The sequence below is a fragment of the Saccopteryx bilineata genome, chromosome 1 (assembly GCF_036850765.1).
Source record: "Saccopteryx bilineata isolate mSacBil1 chromosome 1, mSacBil1_pri_phased_curated, whole genome shotgun sequence".
NCBI lineage: Eukaryota > Metazoa > Chordata > Mammalia > Chiroptera > Emballonuridae > Saccopteryx > Saccopteryx bilineata.
Window position 1 is genome coordinate 113794695 of NC_089490.1, and position 21703 is coordinate 113816397.

The window sequence follows — 21703 nt, forward strand, 5'->3', positions numbered from 1 at the left end:
AAAAACATTTCACATGATCTTTATAATAACTCAGTGGGGGGAAATAAGAAAGATACTGTTAACCCCATTTTATAGATGTTGAGGCTAAGACTTAAAGAAACTAAGAAATCTAAAGCCAAGAACCACTTAAGTGAAACAAATATGAATCCAGATCTGACTTTTAAGCCAATTTGCATCCCATTACATTACATCACACTGTTTCTCAAATCATTCATTATTACAAGGAATCGTTTTATTTTGATTGGTCTATGCATCAAAGTATGGTGAATTTTGACAAATACTACTGATAACTACAGTCATGTTAGAGCCACTTATTTAAAATTTTCCATGGCATCTTAGAGTAATGTCTTCCCTGAAATAACTGACTCCATGTTTCCATGCAATCCACCTTTATCTACAACCACCTCCTACTTTTTATTACACATATGCCCCAAAATCTTAGACCTCAGACAGAGGACATGGTTTTACAAAGAGCTTGGTAATTTCTCTATATTTCTCACTGTTGCCCAAGAGCTCCTCTTACTTAAATAGAGCTGGTCAGGCTTTGGTTGTTTTGATTTGTTTTAAATAATAATTTATTGTACCTCTCTTATGTGCTGTGTACTGTTAGGCATTTCTTCATTTGAACTCTCTTTGATCCTCACTGAAACCGTACAAATTAAACATTTTATTCCCATTTTTCATATGGAGAAACTGAAGTTTAAAATGGCTACATAATGTCCCCAAGGTCAATAAATAACAGTCAGTCAATATATAAACTTAGCATTTTTATACTTAAAGGCAATATTCTACAAACTGTACCTAAAACCAGAAGAAGGAATTCTCATTCTTTTCCAGAGAACATAGAGCATAATCAAGGATGAAAACACTCCCTGATATCTCCTGCTTGTTTGAAAAAAAAAAAAGATATTAGGGATCTAAAACCCTTGGGAATTTAGTTAACAAAAGAAAACAATAATGATGGTATTGAATAAAGAGAGATAAGGATGTTCAGGCTGAGCAAACTGACTGCAAAAGGCATTAATGATTTGGGAGTAAGATGCTGGGGACATTTTGTGGCTGAAGAAGCACAAAATCCAATCCAGTTCTTGGCAGAAAGAACTTTGGAAGTCTTGCTGTTGTAGTCATCCTTCCACAGTGCCAAGAGGAGACCTGTATCAATCGCTTGTCTATCTCTTGCAAGTAAGACAAGTGGCTCTGTGGTTTGTGCCTGAGCAAAGTTTACTCCTGACACTTCTCTGGTCTATGTGTCTCTGTGGAGACACGGACTGACTACAGGAGCCCTGGAATCCCATGCTGATGAATTGTACCCAATCCAGCAAGATCACCAGGGCCTGACTTACTCCTTCTCGAGCTTAAAGCAGAGCAGCAGTGTATAAAGTTGAGCAGCACTGAATAATCAGAGTAAGACTGATGGGTGTAGCATCTCAAAGGGCTGCTGGCAAAATGATAATAATAATCTGTTCAATTTCAAGGACTGGTTCTCAAGGAGAACTGAAAGATTTAGGATTTGGCAAGACTAGCGGCTAACTTTATTCCAATGGGATTCTAATTATTTAGTTACCAGTCCCTGAATCAGATTCTTTCACATTGAAAAGTGGTCCACTCTGCCATGACAGTTTATTAACTTTAATGCACTCCACACTCTCATTTTGATGTTTTATTTGCTCTCTTTAAAGTATCTCTTGTGTTCTTCTATTTCTTTTCACACAATATATTACAGTTTGTTATGCAATGGCTAGTTGTGACACTCAAAAAATAGAATCTAGTTTTCCTGAGCATTTCTTTTATTCTTAGAATAGAGCAAAGCACGTACAAAGCAGTACATTATGGGAGATACCAGTAACGGAGGGACTGTGAGACAAAGAAAGAAGCTGCTTTGAATACAAACTCAATTGCACACATTAGAAGGGGGTTGGTTGAAAGAAAGCATGTAGTCCAAGATAAACAAATTGATTTTGCTCCCTTCCACAGACAGATTATGGTTAGTCTGTAGTCTGACTGCACCTGCTCCATGAAGCTTTGCCCCCGCCTCTCCCCTGCTCTTCAGCTTCCCCCGATAGTACTGAGAATTGTTTCATTTTTACTATCAGCATGGCCTGTATGAGTCTGTCTGAATACCTGTTAAGGTTTAATTATACAGGTACTTAGATGATCATGTATGTTCCTACCTTAACTACTTGGTAATCTCTAGGTGGGCAGGAACCTTTTCAGTTCAGTAAGAATTTATTGAGCACCTGCTACCTAGCAGACAGTTATTAGTGTTGGGGAATAAACTAATGCAGGCTCTACCCTTCACAACCACAGTTTAGTAAAAGATACAGACACACACAGAAGACTTTGTGTAATTTCTATTTGCATTTTGGGTCCGCGTATATAATAATGAAAGACTCAATAAACAGTACCCACTGAGTTCCTACCATTAAAAATTGTCAATATTTAACTATTTTTACCTATAAGAATAACCTACTTTATATATTATACATTCATAGTAACATTTTACCTATAACATACCATATGCTGGACACTATCATTGCTATGTGGTTTTCATGTAGTATTAAATCACATATAAACACTATAAGTAATAATTTTTCCTTATACTACAAATAACAAAACATCTTATGAGAGACTAAGTATATGGCAAGGTCACACAGAAAAAAAGGATGTCATCAAGTTTCAAACCAAACTTAGCCTGTCTCCAAAATCCTTGATCTTTCCATTCCACTGCCTCTCAGTATGAGTATATGAATAACTGAATAACAACAAAAAAATCAATTAAAGAATAAATGAAATCACCAACCCAAAACAAGCTACGTTCTAATGCCAGCTCCACATTAACTAAGTGCCCGAGGATGGACAAATCACTTACTCACTGTTTCTATACCCTATGGGTGAAATCAGGATAATGTACTAACCTATATGCCTGAAAAAGGTTTTGTATGGATCAAATAATAATATGGAAGTGCTTTGAAGAAAAAGATGTTACCTTTAAGCTTCTATAGAAGCTGTTCGGGGATCTTAGCTATTTATGAAAGCACAAAGTCAGCATGTGGGAGGTGGGGGGGGACAGAACGGTAGACAGAGGCTGAGAGGAACATTCGGAAGAAGCTCACAGGACCCAAACGATATTATTCAATAGTTCCCTGACAGTTATAACTCCCTGGAGAAGATGTCATATAATTGCCTCAGAGTAGCAACAAACTCCACTGACAGTTTATCAGTTGTCAGAATTCAAGAGTCAATTCAGGTCAGGGTCAATAATAGGAAACAGTGGACCCCCCAAATCAGGCCCGGATTTCAGGCACTAGGATGCACAAACAGAGCCAAGAAAAAAACAGCAAGATACTGGCCGTCTGTTTGCCTCCTTGAAGCTTGAGTTGAGAGGTCTCCAGATCTACAGCAAGCAAAAGACTACAGCAGCCTATCCTCATGTCTACAAGTGGTGCACCGTAACTATAGCAGGAAGCAGTCCACACTCTGCTGCCCACAGTAGACTTCAAGGGAAGACACATCTGAGTGAGAAGCTGGGCCAATCCAGTCCTCTGTAAAAAATAAGTCCTGAGGCAACCCCAACAGAAAGGATAAAATGTGATTTAAATAGATGATTAAGTCAAATATTTCAAGTACTATCCTTTAATGCAGTCAGGACACTATTTGGAGTAATCCAATTAAGAAGACTGTGGTCAGAATATGATAGGCAGTGAGGAAAATGAATATTAGAAGTCTCAGAACAATGCATCAGGCCCAGTTTCCCAATCTGCCAATAAAGACAGAAAGCGAAGATACATAAGCCTAACACTTTAGAGAATATGGGGAAACAAAGAATCTCATACAGTGTAAGTCAAGTGAGGTAGAAAGAATATATATAACCTTTTTGGAGGGCAATGTGGAAATATCTGTCAAATTTTTAATATTAAGAAAATAAAATTCAAAGGTAAAAACATCATAAGTGACAATGAGAAATGTCACATACTAGTACCAAGAAGATACAAAAATCATGAACATAGATTAATTTTAAAATATAGGCTTAACATGTATAAAACAATATCTAAAATACCTGGGAGTAACAAATAAATCCATGAGACCAAATATAAGTAAAGGGATAAATTATTTTTTTAAAAAGCATGATTAACAAACTACTTAGCTAGAAATTTATACACAACAGAGACTATTCTTTTGAGTACATTAAAAATTTTGTAGCTTTAAAAATGCCTCTGCCTGACCTGTGGTGGGCAGTGGATAAAGCTCTGACCTGGAACGCTGAGGTTGCCAGTTTGAAAGCCCAGGCTTGCCTGGGCAAGGCACACACGAGAAGCAACTACAAGGTGATGCTTCCTGCTCCTACCCCATGACTTTCTCTCTCTCCTTCTCCTCTCTCTAAAGTCAATAAGTAAAATCTTTTGTAAAATGTCTCAATAAATTACAAAGAATCAATATAAAACAATTGCTATTTTTCTAAAATGTGATTAAATTACAAATAATTTTCTTTAAAAAAACTAAAAATATCACATTGCCAAAACTTTTGAAACTTACTATTAAATAACACAAAAGTTAGGGAGAGCCTGACCAGGTGGCAGCACGGTGGATAGAGCATAGGATTAGGATGCAGAGAACCCAGGTTCAAAACCCCAAGGTTGCCGGCTTGAGCGTGGGTTCGCTGGCTTGAGCATGGGATCATAGACATGACCCCATGGTCGCTGGCTTGAGCCCAAAGGTTGCTGGCTTGAAGCCCAAGGTCACTGGCTTGAGCCCAAAGTCGCTGGCTTGAGCAAGGGGTCACTTGCTCTGCTGCAGCCCTCCAGTCAAAGCAAATATGAGAAAGCAATCAATGAACAACTAAGGAGATGAAGAAGCCCCAACGAAGAATTGATGCTTCTCATCTCTCTCCTTTCCTGTCTGTCTGTCCCTCTTTCTCTGTCTCTCTCTCTCTGTCTCTGTTACACACACAAAAAAATATTTTTTTTTAAGTTAAGGAGAAAATCATAAAAGAAACTAAAACATCCTTTGGACAGAATGACAATAAAAAATGTCAAAATTCCTCACGTATAACTAAAACAGTTTAAAGAGAAATCTATGCCTAAATTCACTTATAAGAAAATGTTTTAATGAAAAGTAATTAATTATAACTAAATTTTTACTTATTGAACAATTAACAGAGTCAACCCTAAGTAGGAATTAAATAATAAAGATAAAGGCAGAAGTTAATGAAACAGAAGGCAAAGAAAGAAAAAAAAAGCTGATCTTTCAAAAGACTACAAGAAAGTTCTGACAAGACCACTCAAGGTAAACTAGAGAAAATGCAAATGAAATTCATAATGAGAAAGGGAAAATACCAATACATAAAATAGAAATTTTTTTTTTGTATTTTTTTTTTTTCTGAAGCTGGAAACGGGGAGAGACAGTCAGACAGACTCCTGCATGCGCCCGACCGGGATCCACCCGGCACGCCCACCAGGGGCTACTGTTCTGCCCACCAGGGGGGGGCATTGCACTGCCACGACCAGAGCCACTCTAGCGCCTGGGGCAGAGGCCAAGGAGCCATCCCCAGCGCCCAGGCCATCTTTGCTCCAATGGAGCCTTGGCTGCACGAGGGGAAGAGAGAGACAGAGAGGAAGGAGGGGGGGGGTGGAGAAGCAAATGGGCGCTTCTCCTATGTGCCCTGGCCGGGAATCGAACCCGGGTCCCCCGCATGCCAGGCCAATGCTCTACCACTGAGCCAACCGGCCAGGGCCTACAATAGAAATTTTTAAATAATAAAATGATATTATGAAAAATGGTTGCTTTTAGATTTAATGTACAAATATATAATAAAATAATTAAAAAGGGGTTCAAAAGAAAATCTAAATATTACATTAACCATTAAAGAAAACAAAATAGCTATGAGAGGACTCCAATCTTAATCAACCAATAACCACCTCCCCCCCCTACTCCCCACCCAACTACCCCACATCTGCCAAAATAAAAGAAAGTAAAACAGGTACACATAGTTTTATAGAAAATGTCTACCAAACTTTTAAGGAAGAAATGAGCCTTTTCATACAAGTTGAACAAAATAGAAAAAGAAGAAAAGCCAGATAATTATAGCACAAGAAAAAATTATCTTAGGACCCCTTTACTTATGAACGTAAAGGGGGAAAAAATAGCCAAAATAAAATATTGGTTAAACAAAATAAAGTATGTTTTTAAGTAACATGATCAAGTATGACTTATACCAGGAATGCAAGGATGGCTTAACTTTAGAATATACACCAAAATTCACCACATTAATGGACTAAAGGAGATATTTACACAAATATCTCAAAAATGAAAAGTAAATAAAAGAACATATTTAAAAGGAAATAACTATTTATGATATAAATGTTAATATATATATATTTTAATTCAATAATAGGAAATGGAGATTATCATTAACCTTTTCCTGGTTAAGAGTACACACCAAAATTTCTTGATCACATTCTTTTTGACATTGAGAAGAAGGCAAGGTTAATGCTGTCACTGCTACTGAAGATTCTGGTAAGTAAAATAAGTCAAGAAAATAAAAGTTTTAAGAATGAGAAGGAAAGAGAAACAACTACCATTAGGTGAAGATAAGATGGTTATCTACATAAAACACCCAATCCAACAGAATTTAAAAATTATTTGTATTAATATGAGTAAAGTAAGGTTGTTAGATAAATGATACTCTTTGAACAACATCAATAGTTCTCTTTTAGCCAACTAAAATTATAATAGTCATAATAGCAAAAGCAACTATAAATCACTTAGCAATTAACTTAGAGAATGCACAAGACTTCCAACAGAGAAAATTTGAAACTTTATTAAAGGCTATGAAAGAAGACCTAAACAATGTAATAATATACCACATTCATAAATATATCATGGTATTTTAGAGTTCTACTTTAGCCAGAATTCACCTGTAACTTCGAGGCAATTGCTATCAGAATAAGAGTAGCATTTTCAAAAGAATTTTATTAGCTTAGTCTAAAATGCATATAAACAATAAAGGTACACAAAGAACTAAATAAATAAACAAGATGTCCTTATATGAATTGATAATGAAAGTATACCACGCACTAAGCGATATGATGAACTCAACTCCACAGAACAGATTCAAAAAAATGTTTTTAATTAACATATTTTTAAAAATTTTAAGTTCAATGTCAATTTTGAATTTTAAGTTATACTTTCTAAAAATTTATAGGCACAGAGAAAATGTTGAACTAAAGAGGTGTTTTTGAATCATGACGTTGAAAAAATGTGTTTACCAACCATCTGAAGCAGGAGTATGTAATAGATGTCAAACACCTATTATCTAATATCATTCTGATGTATAAGACCAGTATCTATCTCTAGCAAATAAAATATAATGCAGATTTTTGGAAACCCAATTTCAATTCTCCAAATGCACTGAGAGTTTGCTAAACATCATCTAAATCTATAAAATAACATAAAAGGCAACAACCTTTGATTTCAGTTGACTTAAACCTAAAACTCTTCATTGTTATTCTCCTTCTCACATTAATCCCATCATCCATTACTCTTTCAGGTCTCTGAGCCCCCTTGCCCCTGCTCTTTCTTTAGAAAGGAACAAAGCAAGAAATCCTGGTAGTCTTAGGAGTGGATGCAGTTGCTGCAACTGTGTACCTATAAAACCAGTGAAGAAAGAACAATCTACCTGAAACCTTACAAACATGCTAAATCCATTTTCTTTTTTTCTTTTCTCTCTTTTTTTTTTTTTTTTTTTTTTTTTGACAGAGACAGAGAGAGTCAGAGAGAGGGACAAATAGGGACAGACAGTCAGGAAGGGAGAGAGATGAGAAGCTTCAATTCTTCGTTGCAGCACCTTAGCTGTTCATTGATTCCTTTTTCATATGTGCCTTGACCAGGGGTCTACGGCAGAGTAAATGACCTCTTATTGCTCAATCCACTGACCATGCACACTCAAGCCAGTGACCCCACGCTCAAGCTGGTGAGCCCATGCGCAAGTTGAATGAGCCCACTGAATCCGTTTTTAGTGTAGTGACTCACATGGCAATAAACAGCACTTGTTGGTCCTGTTGGGATATTTACTGCTCACAAAAATTAGGGGATCAGGAAATGTGCAGGTACTTTAGTACTTTCAGCCATTTGTATAGTGCATTTTCACCAATGAAATAAAAGTTGTTTTTGCATCTCATTTGCATAATCAAACAACTTTATTTGACTTTTCTAATGTTCTTGTTTAATTTTAAAAAATCAAATGCTTCTTTTTTTATTGCATCATATTGATATGAAATGCCCGCTAATTTTCAGGAGCAATATATTTAAATGTACTCCACTGTCAGAGCCAACCCCAAATTCATTTCAACATATCACATAGCCACAACAAATAATGTGAAGAGAAAATCCAAGAAAACAGAGCGTTAGTTACGGCACTTAATGGAAAAGTGTTGGATCAAAGAAAAGCAGGATACATGGGAGAGAAGAAAAAAGATATAGACACAAATGAACCAAACCCTTGACCTCCATATCCTTCTACACAGTGCAGGTGGGGATGCCCTTCCAAAGACCACAGTTCCTTAGGCCCCTCTGAGAAGCTGGCCTCATCATTGCAAATGCTAATGGGGTACTTATTTCCTTGGCAGAAAAATTATTCTGCTGAAATAAGAGCCTTCTTGTTCATACTGGGTCCAAACAGAACTGAACTCCCCTCCTTGTTCTACAACACGTCCAGTGGCTAAATGCAGGTGTTTCTATCCAGGCTGTTCTTTCCTGATGTCTGCACAAAGTAGAAGAACTACTTCTACAGTCACACAAGGTTGTACAGATCAATAACAAAGGATTACAAATCACTACATATGTGTACATTTTAATAGAAATTTGTAATGCAAATGTCAATGATCATCTGTACTCTCACCAGCAAGAGCCACTTGTATTTTTTTCTTTAATATTCTGCAAGAGCAGACACCAAATTGTTCAAAGTTTCTCTTCAAACATCTGCACATGGTTCTTAATTATAATTAATTTATATGCCTCAAAAGACATTGTGGGCAGCCCTGCTGAAATCCAAACCTTTTGAAACCAGATTCTGACTATTACCATTTGGCAGCAGATTAGGGCAATTGCATATATTGGTTTAACAGCAAAATAGCATTTTCGAGTGTTAACAAAAATTATTGGCTTGTCACTGACTGTTAAGGAGTGAGGGAGAGCAGTACAAATGGGTGGTAGATGATAAAAAGAGAAGCACAGGAACAGGGCAGTGAGAAGGAGGTCAAAGAATGACTGGGAGAGCAACAGTGGGCCAGGGACAGGATGGGGACCACCAGACCAACCCAGAAAACATTGGCATTCTGTGCTGTCGATAAACAGCCTGTGCTAAGATAGATTTCAAATTGGAGTGTTGAAAAAGGACATTTCCAAATTCCCCCAGATGATCTGCTCTACTGCCTTAGTATATTCCAAGCCATTGCAACCCTCAACAAAACCTCTTCTGCAGACCCAGAAATAATAATCGTGCGAGATTTGATGGTGAGAACAAAGCTTTGGAGTTGAGAACACAGGTTTCATATTTACTCTTAACTTGCTGTATGATCTTGGATCAGTTTCTTTACTTCTCTAACCCTCAAGCCTCTCATCTGTAAAACACAAGATAACAACTGCTTCCACAGGGTTACTGTGAAAATGGACTCATTTGATAAAGGTTTACTGAACGTCTTCTGTGTGCCAGGGAATGTGCTAAGAGATGGGATCTAACACTGAATGGAGTTATAATCTACAAGGAGCCTTTAACCTAGTGGCCGAGACAGACAAATAAACAGGAAATCACAGCACAATGTGATGGGTTATAACAGAGCATGCCCAGTGCTCCAGAGGAGGCTACCTAATTCCATCTGGGAGGTCAGAAGAGTAACATGCTAAATGCTAATGGATGAGCAAGAAACTAATGAAAACAATAGATTGAAATTTCCAAAAATAATAAAATATTAATTAGAAGGGTATTATGATACACTAAAGAAGAAGACAAGGACCTAGAATTCAAAAGACCTAGAATTGAAACTTGACTTTAACACTTACAGCTCTTCAGAGGAGGGGAGGCAGGAACTTAAATTATCTAGACCTCATTTTCTTCATTATAAAAATGGGAATTATTATCTCCACCTCACAGAATTGTTGTGAATATTAAACATTTTACTTGAAAGCATCTAGCAAATAGCAAGTCCCAATATTTATTCATTGAATGTGAGTATATTCTGTTCAGAGGCAGATAAGGAGCTTCTCTTGCCCTGAGCTACTTAGAAGAGCCAGACTCCTTCCCTCCCACCTCTCTTTCTAACTTTGGTATAGTTTCTACTGACCTTAGAAATAGGTTGTTTTTAAAGGTTAGTCTGTAAGTAACAAGCTGATATTCAATATAAACAATTATTAAAATAGATTTTAAATCCTCAAACCAGCCAGTACTTACTCACCCCTTCCCCACTAGCTACCAAATAGCCACCAAGTTTTGTGCAAAGTAATATGACAACTTACACTACATCAAAACAGTTATTTATTATCTTTAAAATCCATACTTTTACTCACCAATAGTGATTCTCCATGCACAGAATATAGGGAAGGAGAACCCTCTTTGTTTCTTTTTCTGGAAACCCTGAAGAAGTAAGGGCAAGGATCGCTCTGTTTTCTTCACCTATCTCCAGTACTTAGCTGAGTTTCTAGCATACGGTAGGTGCTCAACGGACATTTGTTGATGACATTAATGAATAAACCAATAAAAATACCTAAGATTACCAAGAATGAGTTGCCTCTCTCCATCTCTACTGACACATAACTTAAGACATGGTTTTAGGTCCTGCACTCCCAAGGGTTATTAGATGAAGGAGAATTCTGTAAACACCAAAACCACTTCTAATTTCTTGATTATTATGCAGGGATTATTCTTAGGTCAATGTTTTTAGCTGACAATTGCCTATGTATCTCAGTGTTTATTTGCACATGAACATATGTGTGTAAATCAATGCCTATAGAAGTGGTATATGATTATGTGTATAAATTAGCCCTCTTTCCCTCAGTCTCTGAGTTCTAAGATGGCTGATGAAGCGTGGCACCAAATACGAGTCAGCCTTCACTCAGAGCCTAGGTCTAAAACAAGAGTCTGAGACCTTTTATAAAACACCTCAGAGAGAGCATGGTAGCAAGGCCAGAATCAACAGGAACCAAAGCCACAGCATTTGAGCTGCCTGGTTATCAGGCCAACTCAAGATGCAATCATACATCCTTTGATATAAAATGCCATCTTTATTATTGCCATCAATATACACATCTGTTAATCACACAACCAATCATACCTGAATTCTGAACTCGTTTAAACCTTTCTAATATCACATGTGGAATTGAGAGCCTCCTCAGAGAATTAACCGTAAATTGAAGCATGCCTCTCTAATTTCACTTGTCCTTACTCCTCTCTCCCCCTTCCTCTCAAATTATTGTATAATAAGACTGCTGTAGTACAAGGAACAGAATTGAGGACCAGGAAGCCTCAGGCTCTATTATAATCCTGCCACTGACAAGACACAGGACTTGGGAAGAATTCCTCAAGCTCTCTGTGCCTCAAATTCTTTGCTGTGAAATAAGTGGACTGGTTGTTCTCGAAGTCTCTTCCAACTGTAAAATTCTGTGAGTCCCTGTCTTCCATTCCCCATTCAATATCACCTTTCTGCTCTACTCTGAGCCCCGGAAGGCAGACCCAAGTGGAGCACACCAATACACTTCCTAGTCCTCTGGCCTCCAGTTGGGTTTGACTAATAAAGAGCACAAGCAAGAGCTCAGAGGGAACAAGAAGGCTAAGGCTGGGGTACTTACTCCCTGTGCTTCCTCCCGGGGCCTGTTGTGAGCTGGGTGTATCACTTGACCAAAGGTCATAGCTCTCAGGAGATGCCCCCCTTCACATAGCTCTCTCCACACAGCTTCCCCTGCAGATGCCAAAAATTGCTCCCACTTTCCTCCTTTGTTATGCAGGTGGTGGTGACTCCACCTGTAGAAGCCAAGTTGCTTCTAGCTCCAGGTCCTGTGACTCTGCTTGTGGGGTCTGTGCATTGCCCACAGTGTGGTAGTCTACACCCTCTTCAAATTAAACAAATCAAGGATGACATCTGTTTTCTGCTCTAACCATAAATGATACAGATTTCTTCCGCTTTCCACAGGAATGCCTAGGAGCTTCGCAGGTTACAAATAGCAAAAGCAGGACCATTTTAGACCACCACTGAGTAAGATCTGGCCTCTCCTGATAATGCTCCCTGCTTATCCTCAGATCCCAGTTAGCAGCATTATAAGCAGCCATGCTCTGCAGGTGCCTGGCCCGCTGCAAAGAATGAATAAACATCTGTAGAATATTTCAAGAAAAAAGCCTTGGGAAGCCAGCATTTTGAGAGTAAGAAATGGAAAAGGATTGGGAATCAGAAAAATACACCAAACAATTATCAGAATGACTACAAAGCACCATCCAGAGAAAAGCAGAGCACGTTCACGAAGGAAAACGTATTCATTGAATGGGACTTGATGTTGCTAAAGGAACAACCCGGTAATGAAGTCCTTATTCCCTTTCTTTCTTCCCTTTGAGATGGGCAGACACTGCTCCAGGAAAAATAATTTTAGAATCAATTTTTACTGTCAACTTACAAGCCAAAGTATAAACAAAGAAATACAGCAGCACAGGGAAACATAAAGGAGATCTTTCTAGGAAATATATGACAATTAATTTTGTATTTTTTCCTTAATGTGTGGAAATAGATTAAATAGTGAAAAAGAAGAAAAACATATTTGCAAATCCCTCGCTGTAACAATAACAGTATAGTTGCAATTTGGCCACCCTTCACGTTTTATAAGGTTTCTAAAAAGCAAATAGCTGCTCTCTCTGAATCCAGCATTTTTACAGTTAGAAGAGCAGGCACATCAGGCCTAATCCGCCATGTTCACGTCACCACAGAAAAGGCAGGGCGCCTTCAGCAGCTGCACCTCCTGCCCCATGCCCTGAGGACTCAACTCAGCCACAGGACATGCCAGGATCCCTGGACAGAGCCGCACAGCCAGATACAGGAGGACTCAGGGTATCTGCAATTTCCTGTTTTAAATGAGATTTTGATATATCAGACGATGGATGTTAACTAAACTGTTTGTAGTAATCATTTTGCAATATATGTAAGTCAAGTCATTATGCATCTGTACACCTTAAACTTACAGCAGTATGTCAATTATATCTCAATAGAACTGGAAAATAATTGCATTTTGAAAACAAAAACTTGAGTTACAACCTCACACCAGTTCCTATCTCTTTCGCCTCAGAAGTCCAAATTCTTATTGAGAGTCCATCATGAGAATCACAACAAAGAGTTTCAGGGATCAAGATTCGGCATCTGTCCACAGGACCGTCCACTCCAGCATGGAGCGAGGACATACATGCCCAACACTGGACCTTCCGATCGCATGAAGGTGCTAAAGGGGTAGGAAGACAATCAGGGAGAAGCTGCCCTGGGCTTGAATAGTGAGGACAGCTTCTCTGGGCTACAAAGCTCTAGGGGTATCTAAGGTGAAGAACTGGCTTGAGCAAAGGCACCGACATGGCAGCACTACTGTGGAAAAGCAGTGAGGCTCAAAGCCAATCAAGAATGGTGAACAGCATGGCCTGGCCCTAAGAAAGAATTCATGGAAAGCGTAGTGTGAGATAAAGCTGAAAAGGTATGAAGAGGAATGTGGGTGCTCAGCTAAGGCACTCAGACAGCTAAGAGAGGTGACAAGAAATGATGGAAGAACAGGAGGGAAAGAAACAGATCTCTGATCACTAAATCCAGTTTATTTTCAACTTCCAAGGTGATTGAAACTACAGCTGCCTCCAAAAATTGTTTGGGGAATCATTTGGGCTAGCTTATTACAGCAGAAAATTTCTTCTCTGCTTCCCAATAATAGCCACCATTGTTGAGAAGACCCCAATTTTACAATGATTAAGAAACTAAAGTGCTTGGCCCTGGCTGGGTAGCTCAGTTAGTTAGAGCATCGTCCCAATATGCCAAAATTGTGGGTTATCCCCAGTCGGGGCACATGCAAGAATTGACCAATAAATGCATAAAGTGGAACAACAAATCAATATTTCTGTCTGTCTCTTTCTCTTCTCCTCCCAATCTCTCTCTCAAATCAATAAATAAAAATTTTCAAAAAAAAAGGAAAAAACCAAAGTGCTTTAGAAATACTATTTCCTGAAGTGTTTTTGATTGAAATAGTATTCACAAAAACAGTTTTCAACTTGAACATTTCCCTGCGGTAACATGAATCTAAACGCAACAGCCCTGGACTGCTGTCTGAAAGAAAGGTCCCTTCCTCCTCTCATCTCTGTCCTGTGTTCATTCCCTCTTTCTGGTTATTACTGTCACTAGTTCAGTCTAAGTTGTCCCCCCTGACAGCTGTCAATCTGTTCTCTGTATCGGAGACTAGACTTTGGGTGATGAACACACATACAATGTGTAGATGATGTATTATAGATTATACACCTCAAACATGTAACTTTATTAGCCAATGTAACCTCAATAAATTCAATATACATATAAAACAAAGGTTGTCCCAAAGCCTCACTGAAATGCTCAATTCTTAGGCAGCCTTTTTTCAGTTTTCAAATTCTTTCTTACTTCACTTTGACTAATGAATAGACATAAATTTTTGTTGCATAAGGGGTGTGTGCATGTGTGCATGTTTGTGTGCGTGTGTGTATTAAAGACAGAGAGAAAATATCTCATTTTCATTCATTTTACCTCTCCTACTCCATCCTCTCTATTCCATACCTCACCTTTCCTCTAAAGTCTGCCTTTTTCTTTTCTTAAAATTTTCATTTCTAGAATTCTTTTTGAATAACTTCACACTTTCATCCATTCAGTTTAACTAAAACTTCTTTGACACAAGTCACTAGCAATATGTTCATGAACAGCTCCAGTCGCCTCCCCTTTTCGGCTGTTCTCATTTTCCCTGGCTGCACTTGCCCAGATCTGTCACCTGTCTCTCCCCCGTTTCCCCACCTCTCTCCTCACTTAGCCTCTGCGTTTCCTTGGTCTTCTTGCACCTGATAGTCTCAGGGGGAGGGCTCTTCATCTAGTCGCCCATTTTCCCTTAACTACTCTTTTTTGTTTCTTCACCCTGTCCCTTCAGAGGGCTTCCTTTCTGCCCAGAATTTAACCACGACCTCCCACAGTTTCCCCTCCCCCTAACTGAATCAGTGACTCCAATCTTATTCGCCCCTAACCTTTAAAGAAAGGCCTAGTTTTACACTTTTATACATCTGTTTAGCTGCCTGGTGTCGCTTCAAGGTTAACATGTCTGAACATTTCCACAGCTCTTCATGTGCCCCTGTCATTTTCCTTCCTTATTTATATTCAGGTCTAAGTCAAACTTGCTACTTTTTGTATTTCAGCACCAAATTCTTTCTGCGCCGACTGATGCAAAGTCCTAATGTTTTCATACATCTGTTTTTCCTCTGGTTTCTCCTCTCCTTCCCTATCCAAACATCCACCTCTCAGACTTATCTTCTTTTCCCACACCAAACTACATTTTTCTTTCTTTAAAATCTGACATCTTCTTTCCTGTTCTCTTCCCTTAAGAATCTACACAGAGATGCAGCAATGAACTTTGACAGCAATATGACTGATCTGCTCTGAGATCCACAGAGTTTCCTGAAAGAAGATGCTAAGCCTTTGCCCTTGTACCTAGTTACTCGGTCATGCCTTGAAGTTCACTCATTCTTCTACCAGCCATGCACTAGCTGATGCCCACACCAATTCTCCAAATTTCCACTTGTCTCCTCATCCAGAGTCAATGGGCTCTTTCTTATACAAATCTCTCCACGAGTTAGAGGATAAAATAATGTAGAGATCAACTAGCTTCACACAATGCAAACTATAGTAGGTATGACATTTGCCAAGAGGAAGGGGACACATAGGTGTCCTAGGTGACTTGTCAAGAGCATTTTCTCCAGGAGATCTGTACTTGGGAGGAAACGGGAGTGCTCTGGCAAGGGCCATGAGGGCAGGGGACTGAATGAAGCACCAGCAAGCTCCCTGGAGCTGGGCTGCACTGAAACGGAGATTCCCAGCTAATGAAGGCCAAGAAAGAGCACCCAAAATCAGCCACAAGGAAAAACAACTTTTTTTTTTCAAAACTGGCAAATGTAATCTATTGTTTTTAAAAGGTGTGAAGAGTGGGGAAAGCCCTGAATTCCCAAAAGAATTAGTATGTGACCTTAAGCACATCATTTAGCCTCTCTGAACCTCAGAGAAGTGGCTCATCTCTAAAATGTGAACAAGAAGGCCTGTTTCACATGGTTATGAGACTAACATGGCAAGATAGGGATGAATGCAGCTTATGAATTGAAAGGTGCTAGGCAAATGTGGAGGTCTGTTATTACTAAATGCAACCGAGAAATAAATTATTCGTTCATGCATGCATCGGTATGTAAATTTTAACTAATAACAAAATATTTTTTTCAGGTCTAGTTCTGAGGTATAATTACATACATTAAAATTCACCCTTTCTACTATAAAGGTCTGTAAGTTTTTACAAATGTATACAGTTTGTAACCATCACCATAAGCAAGATACAGAATGTTTCCATCAGCCTAAAAGTTCCTTGTACTGCTTTATAGTCAATTCCTTCTCCACAGAACAGAACACTTGGCTAAACACAGATTTAAGTGTCTAAATAAAGGTAAAATTTCTCTCTAATTTGAAGGAACAAATACACATCCTTAAGATCTTCCTATATTCCTGGATGTGATTAGAAAGTCCCCCAAAATAATGTTTTCTCCTCATAAGGGTGAGAATTTTCACTCTTTTTCCTTCATCTCTACTTCACTCTCCATATAAATTCTCTTCTACTGCAGTGAGGCCTCCCACACTGCCCTTTGCCTATAATGCCCCTCCAGAGCCCAGCCCCCCTCACCAGTGCTGCCAGCTGCAGGGTCTGAGAAGCGCTGAAGACAAAATCTAAAGGGAAGTTTAACTACGTTTCTATATATGTTGGCTTAGAAATCTACCAACCTTCCTAAAAGAGGTGATATTCTTAAGTTTTAAACAAGAGTCTGAGAAACTGACTTTTAGAATACAATTTGTGTTCCTGACCTGCTGGCTCAGTGGTAGGGTGTCAACCAGGCATGTGGACATCCTGAGTTCAACTCCTGGTCAGGAGAAGTGGCCATCTGCTTTTCCACCCCTTTCCCTCTCTCTTCTCTCTCCCTCTCTCTCTCGCTCTCTCTCTCTCTTTCTCTCTCTCTCTCTCTTCCTTTCCCACAGTCATGGCTCAGTTGGAACAAGTTGGCCCTGGGTGCTGAGGATGGCTTCATGGCCTCACCTTAGGCACTAAAATAGCTCGGTTACTGAGCAATGGAGCAACAGCCTCAGATGGGTAGAGCATCATCCCATAAAGGGCTTGCTGGGTGGATCCTGGTCAGGGCACATGCGGGAGTCTATCTCTCTACCACCCTGCTTTTTCCTTAAGAAAAAAAAACAAAACACACAATTTGTTCATAAGATAGAGTATTCATGCACAGAGGGGAAAAAAGAAGGACAAGGTATATGGTTTTATTACAGAACTCATATCCACAGCAGTGTTTCTCCAAATAGAATCTGCAAGCAACTTGCCTGAAAAATACCTGATCACTTGGCAATAAAACACTTGACCTGGTGACAACGAGTCTCTGGAGATAAAATCTGGGAATCTGCATTTTTCACAAGTGCCCAAGTGATACTGTTGTGCACTAAAGATGGAGAGGCCTTGACTTGAGAAGTGCAGAAAAGCCCATTGTTCCCCCACCCAATCCAGCAGTAGGCACAAGTCTCAGAGCAGTGCTTTCCACGCCAGGGACATAATTCGCATGTTCTAAGGGAACACAATAGAACAGATCAATTTGTCTATACCCAACTCTTCTTTTCACAAATTCAATTTTATTAGACTTGAAAATCTAACTTTTTGCTACCATTTGAATAACAAAATCAGTTTAGTTTCTATATTCTGCCCTAAGAGCTAAAAGACTTCTATTTTAACAAAGCCTATGAACTATATGTTCTGACCAAAACAATGGTAAGTTGTGACCTACAGCACTAAATGTTTATATCCTATACATCTCTGCTTCTCACAAATGGAATTTTTATTTTTTTCATGCAGAACTCTTCCAAATCAGTTCAGCTCCTGCCTTTAAGAAGCCATAGAGAAATTCATACAGAAGTTGCCCTGGAAGAAGCACTTAGTACGCCACCTGTCCCCACAGCACCACATCACCCCACTTATTCTGCCCACTGGACCAGGGCAGGGCCCCTGACTGGTTAGGAAAACTAGGATTTGAATGCAGATAAGCTGAGTAAGTTATCTGTTGGCAAGAGAAGCGTGAGGTTGAGCAGACTGGCAGGCTAAGGCTACCATTTGGGGTGAGTGAGTTTGAGCTGAGAGGTTCAAATAGAAAAGGGCCAGGTGGCAAACAGAAACAGAAGACTGGCAGAGATGCAGAGACAAGATGTTGAGGAGCTCCTACAGCCAGGGAGAAAGGAGATAGGGAGAAGAGCTGTCTTTGTTCCTGCGGGCTGTCCCCCGCCCTATGCAGGTGCCACCTGAGGCCCTTTGAGACACAAATTTAGAAAGACATTTTTGGATTTATGCTGTTAATGATAACCCTATACAACCCCTCAAATGCAAGCATGGCAAAGCAAATTGAATTTCAAACTGCAAAATTATCACAAAAATAAACTGAACAGAAGAAAAAAAACACGAATAGAGAAGAAAAGAGATTATAAAAATTTGAACAAATCATTTTTAACACTTTTTTTTAAACAGGTAACATTTACACAGACAACTACATACAGTATTAGTAGATATGCAACTCAATGAATTTTTATAAAACAAACCACTAATGTTTTTAAATGCCGTCATAGTTAGGTACAGAAAACTATTCCTGAAAAAAAGAAAAAAATGCTTGCTCTCTCTATCCCTAAAACTGAGTTTAAAAACAATAACAAATAGGGACAAGAAGATAAGGCATATAATTCAAAAGAACTCTTACAGAAAGATCAGGAAAAGACAGCATGAATGGAATCAGAAAAAAAAAATAAATAAATAAAAAGAAATCAAACTCCTAAAAGAAAAATTCAATTCCTAGTCAATGTGACCTGCTTTCAGAAACACCTTGGGGATTCATTTCAGTCTTACTTACACTTACCCACTCATCTAGGACAAGTAATAATTATGTAAAGTGAGTAATGAAGACTAGGGGTCTGTACAGCTCATGCATTTTATTTCTTTGGAGCAATCTTGCAAAGGAGAGAGGGCCAATGCAGGCTTCTCTGGGCCAGTGGCTGTTAGGCATTTACTTCGGAATCCTGCTTTGTGGCTACGTATGATATTTATGTAGCACCTTCTCTCTGAAATGTGAAGGAAATCCTGTCATGGCCTCAAATGTATGGTGACAATGGCTCTCTGAGTATCTGTGGACTCAGCTTCAGACTGATGAAGTTCGCAGTCCACCTTCATTCACTTTTACAAGCCAGTGGACTCCATTGTCCGAATTCCAAGTCAGTTGAACAAACAATAAAACAGCTAAAATGGCACTGAAAAGAGAAAGCAGAGAAATGAGAGAGGAAGGGTGGAAAAGTAAAATGAGTATAAAACAGAAAAAGAGACAATTGTGTTTAACCCAAAATGAATGTATGTAGCATCTATATCTCCAGCAAATATAAGGGCATAAAAAACCTTTGATATTAGAGTCTGCTAAGGAAATTTTAGGTAAGCACAGTATAATTACCCAAGTTAACATTCAGGGCTTCATCTTCCGACTGCTTCATAACATTTACCTAATTCATTTTCACAAAGCCTCTGTAAAATATGCATGCATTAAACACCCATTTTATAAAAGGGCAAACCAAGAGCAAGCGGTTAAGTGACTTACCTAAAAATGAAGAGAGGCTGGAATGTGGAATCAGAGTGTGAATAGCAGTCAAGTCTTGTTCCCCGAGACCATGCCAAACCCATATTTTTCCAAATTGCTTGCATTCTCAACCTCCTAGAGCTTATGGAATGGTACCAAGGATAAATTTGGGCACTGGTAAAGTGGGCATACATCTAGCTTTCATTCAAAGACAATAGGAGCCTGGGAAGCTAAAATACCCAGCTGTAACAGGTACAGAGATGTACAACCAGAGAAACAAAGCTCCCCATTAGTCACTGTCATTCTTTAGCCTTGTTGGTCAACAGACTTCATCTTTTCTAAACCTTTAAGCAAAGCCTGATTATGGCTGCAACTTTCCATTTAGTGGGGACGAAAATGGTCTGCCTACCCTCACTCTGTCCTCACTGCATGGGAGGAACTGAGACTCTGCTGCCCACTGGCATCCTCTCTGCTAACCCTGACCTACCTGGCCTCCCGGAGCTGCCATCCCCTCCTATAGCTGAAAGCTTGTCTTAAACTCTAGCCCACCAACTGGATCCCTGGCCCCCCACTTGACTCTTGCAAGTTTCTTCCTTCTAAGAGAATACAAAGTTCTACAAATTCTCAGAGAGGAAGAGATCCAGAGCTGAGTTCTTTGTGTCTATTTGGATCCTATCATTTCATGCACCTTCCATCCCATCTCTTTTTGAGGCTATCTCTACTACTTTAAACATTAACAATATTGTTTCAACACTGATGAACTGATGTTCTTCTTTCCTGGATATTGTGCCACTCCGTGTCAGCAGTGGTCTGTCTGTTCTTTCAGACCCTTTTTGGTTTTAGCATCCTGTGAAGCTTGCCTAACAATCTATCACTTCTAGAAAGCAAAATACATCAGCAACTTGTGTACTCTGAATCACTTACCCATCACAACTACTGAAAGGCATATTGGGGATTTGTAAACCACAGAGCCTAAAGTGGGTCTTGAAATCTCTGCTGACTGCTTGGTTCCTACTATCACCACTACTCCATCAGCCCAGATACACTGGAATGTCTATTTAGGACAGGGTGAGGGGCACTGTTGGGCAAATGAGTTTGTAAAATTTGTATTTTTTTAGTTTGCTCACTTTTACTGCTAAAAAATGGCACTAGGCAGCCACAAATCTGCTTGCTCTCAGAGCAGGGCAGTTGATTGCAAATCACAGATTGCATTCCTGCTTGGGAGGGGCCATTGTTTTTGCTAATGTTTGCTGGAGGAGGGGTCTTTGTGGTCCCAACCAGTTTTGCAGGGAGAGCAAAGAGGATGCACAGTGCTGAAGAAGAAGCCAGGTTTTGCAGAGAGAGAGAAGTTGTGCAGATGGGGGACCAGAGCTGAGGGGCTTTGCGAGCTCTGCTGAGATTGGTGGGGCTTTTGATTCTAGGAGGAACCAGAGAATGCTTCAGGGCTTTGGCAGCCCTGAAAGGGAAGTATTTTCTCTGCCTGTTAGCTCGTGGGCTGGTCATTTAATAAAGAAATGACCCACTATTTTTTGGCTCCGCTGTTTCTTTATTATCTGCCCAAACCCAATATGAATCTGCATGGCTATGATAGCGGCCGCCACTGGTCATACAGGCACCGATCTGGTTGGAAAAGATGTTAGAGAACTTGTCATAAAATAACATTTACACAGCAAACACTGGAGTGTTTAGTGTTTTACCTAGAGTATACATTTATTGAGGAGAGGGGTCACTGTAGAAAGGCTTGTAGATATTACAGTAGTATGTGTTTCCCCCATATCACTC

The 21703-nt window shown here is 39.3% G+C and overlaps 1 protein-coding gene across 1 annotated transcript in view; it reads right to left on the reverse strand.

Moving 5' to 3' along the window:
* Nucleotides 1-21703, reverse strand: part of GRIN2B (glutamate ionotropic receptor NMDA type subunit 2B) — a 481700-nt gene that overhangs the window by 350680 nt on the left and 109317 nt on the right. The window lies entirely within an intron of this gene.